Source organism: Cebus imitator, unplaced genomic scaffold (genome assembly GCF_001604975.1).
Source record: "Cebus imitator isolate Cc_AM_T3 unplaced genomic scaffold, Cebus_imitator-1.0 Scaffold324, whole genome shotgun sequence".
NCBI classification, from domain to species: domain Eukaryota; kingdom Metazoa; phylum Chordata; class Mammalia; order Primates; family Cebidae; genus Cebus; species Cebus imitator.
This window is the reverse complement of record NW_016107639.1, coordinates 1,796,951-1,800,472: the sequence shown is the minus strand read 5'-3', so window position 1 is coordinate 1,800,472 and position 3,522 is coordinate 1,796,951. Positions and strand designations below refer to the sequence as shown.

General features: G+C 57.8%; 1 protein-coding gene across 6 annotated transcripts in view; it reads right to left on the bottom strand.

Annotated features, from left to right (window-relative positions):
- NFATC1 (nuclear factor of activated T cells 1) overlaps positions 1–3,522 on the bottom strand; it is a 129,346-nt gene that overhangs the window by 76,372 nt on the left and 49,452 nt on the right. The gene's annotated exons all lie outside the window — the stretch shown is intronic.

The following is a 3,522-nucleotide window of genomic DNA, read 5'->3' as shown; positions in this document are numbered from 1 at the left end:
GCGGAGGCCACGTGAAGCTGGTGGGGAGCTTGTGCGTGCCCCATGCCGAGGCCACGTGAAGCTGGTGGGGTAGTGAGTGCAGGAAACGCTATGTCCATGCTGAGCCTTGTACAAGGCCTTGCTTCACGAATAAATCTAGACAAGGCCCCACAAGACATGACCCACGTTCCTGTGGTCCAGTAACCTGGAACTGGGCAGCACATGACTCACGCTCCTGATCAGTGGATGCCACGCTGCATGTGCACACACACGGCACCACGGGCCCTTCCTGACGGCCCGCTGCACCTCTCCTCCTGCAGAGGCAGGGGAGTACTCAACACCATCCAGGCGGCCAAGCAGCGGTGTCCAGAGGCGGACATGGGCAGCAGACACTGCCCAGGGCAACTATACGTGGAGGTGTCTATGGCCCACACCACCACGGAGCCGCTCACAGCTTCTTGACCAGCGCTGTGTGTGTGAGGCTCAAAACCCACACGGCCGGATAAGACCCAGGTGAATGGAGCGGTCCGGGTCTTCCTCCAGGATCCGGGCTCTGCTCCTGCCTCTGGGAAGGCGTGAGCTCTTGGCCGGTGCACACATGTTTAGGACCAGCTGCTCTACAGGACAAGTTGCTCTTGGCGTCTGAGAGGTAAATGGCAGCGCAGCACCCTCCCTCTCCCCCTCATCCTCCGCACCACAGCACGGGTCCGCCTTCCGCACTGAGTTATTTTTAGAACTGTTTGTTTTTATCTTTAACGCCACAATTTACAGTCACTACAGTGTGAGTCTATTTGCAAGAGGCAAGTTTTGCTGGGAACAGGAATGTCTGCTTCTCAAAGCCAGCACACAGGCCTGGAGTGAGGCTGTGGGGGTCACATCTTGCGCAGCAGGGCCTCCCAGAGCACGCCTCCCTCAGAGCGCCTTCCCATGTGCGTCCCCAAAGCACGCCCCGGTGAGCCCCAGCCTCGGAGCCTGAGATTATCAGGTGATCCGTGCAGGGCCTGCGGCAACGCCCTTCCCTGGGAACCACCCGTCCTGGGACACGCAAATCCCTCTGGTCACGTTAAGGGTTGATGTTCTTACTAAACTAGTTTTTAAACCTCTGAAAACAGATGGCAACTGCAGCACAGCGACCACGTGAAGAGGCGAATCCTGCACTCCTGTAGGCATGTTCCTGCCACAGGAAAATACGGCGGATGCCACTGAACACACAGACATCTGCGCAGGGCCAGTGAGGCTCTGGGGAGGGCAGGGGAGCCCGAGCCGGGGGCTGCCCCTCACAGACTGCAAGGATGGGCCCCGGCCCCTCACACAGCAGATTCTCAGAGTTCGGTGGGCAGAGGGGAGATGGTCCTGGAGGGGCCCGGGCAGGCAGCAAGATGACCCCACTCCACAGCTCCAGCTCAGCCTCAGCCTCCCTGTGGTCACTGCAGTCAAGAACAAGCCAGTCTCCCCAGCGGCTGAACTCAGAGCCCCCCGGGAGGAGGCCGCAGTGAAGCTCTGGCTGCTGTCACTGAGGGCCTGACCGCCAGGCCCAGACTGACAGGCAGGGCTGGGACTCGAACCCCGGCTGAGACAACGGAGGGGCATGTGGGGTCTGAAACACAAAGCCGCATGCCAAACGATGGCGCCACGTGAGAACGTGGTGGGGAGGCCACAGGCGGGGACAAGGACACAGCTGCGATGTGCACGGGCGCCATGTGGAAACGCGGTGGGGAGGCCACAGGCGGGGACGAGGACACGGCTGCGATGTGCATGGCACCTGCAGGAGTCCGTGACAAAGGCCACCCACATTCCAAAGGGATTCCTGCCAAGGCTGAGTAACTGCAGGACAAACGCCTTTCCCTTCCCAACAAGAGACTCTCTTCCCTATGCACACAACAGCGTCTCCACGCAAACCATCAGGACAGGGAACTAGGACCTGCCCGTCCAGGCCCTCAGCTCCCAGGGAGGGTGATGCCAGCCTCTGCCCGTTTCCTGAACTTTCTGAGAAGCCTGGATTCTCTGTGGGACTCAAACACTTTTAGGACGGGAAATGTAAAAGGAAAAGCAGAGTCGGATTAGGAGGCAGGCCCTGCACACAGCATTCCATTTTTCAAGACTTGGTACCTGAATATTTAATTCACGTAGAAAACATATGTAAACGGTCTCTGACCAAAACACCCTCCGGGGGCTGGGGAGGGGCGCGGGCAGCTCTGAGGGCCTGGCCCAGGTCATGTGGTTTAAAAACGCCCATTTAAACTCCCAGGACTCCTGTGGCAGTTCTCTGATGGCACATGAATGCTGCGTCCTTTAAAAAAATGCTATTTCAGTGAAAATGGGAATATTTAAGGTCTAACCTGGGAGGTAAACATCTATTATTTAAAACACGAAGTTTATTTTAGGAAAAGTGGCTTAAATACGTCGCGGTTGCAATGCCTGGGCCTTCTGCCTCTGGCACGGTGCGGAACCTGTCACAACAATGGCCTCTCTGCCTCAAGCTCAACTAAACAAAATGTATTATTCCACTGCCGAGGTACAAATGCCGCTCAGTTTCCTACACATTAAAATGTTTCTTAGCTCCTATGCTGACCTCAGCACTTACACAGTGACATGATGGGTGAAGCGAATGATTGAGGCCAAATTTATTCAATGTGGACTCAGCTGCAAGCAGGTACGGAGGGAGGCGCGGGGCGGAGGGGGGCGCGGGGCGGAGGGGGGCGCGGGGCGGAGGGGGGCGCGGGGCGGAGGGAGGCGCCGGGTGGACGGAGGCGCACGGCGGGGGGATGTCACGCCCTCTGCCCCCCCGTCTGAGCTGCTGCACACTGAGTGAAGGCAGCTGGCTCAGGCTCCTCCACGCGGCCACAGGACCAGGCGTCGGCCTAAAGGAAATTATGCATTTAGGGCACAAAAATAAAATCTGCATTTTTCAAATTGCCCCAAGGAAGTACTGGCTCACAAATGGGTTTCAACCCCAATTCCCCCCACACTGGATTAATTTAAGAGACTGCCTTGCTGTGTGGACAGTGCCTAGGGTCCTGTTTTCAGCCCTGGAATCCTCAACACGCACCACAGCAGCCAGAGGTGACGCCTCTCTCACAGGGCTTGGCCTGGGGCCAGGGGCCAGGGGCCAGGGACCGGGCAGGAGAGTGCCTCCCTCTTGGGAAAACGTCCAGCCACATTCTCCCACAAAGCCCCGAAAAGGCAGTCTTCAGTGGCCTGTGGCTCCTCTCCTCGTTGGGGGGGGGGGGCGTGGCCAGGACGACATGGCAGCCACCACAAGACCCACTTGACCTGTGGCACAGGCCCGTCTCACCCGTGGCACAGCAAAGCTGGCAAAGCGGCAGCACAGGGTCCTTGTAAAAAAATACACAATTTGATGCGCCATGGAGACTTTACTCAAGAAACCAAGAAAAAGCAGAAACAAAAATAAAAGACAAAAAATGGAGTCAGTAGTCAAAGGGAGCACCCCAAACCCGAGGTCGGAGGAGCAGGTCACACGCTTCAGCGTCCTCCCTCTCCTGCCCTCAAATCCCAAGGTCAGAGGGGCAGGACGCACCCCAG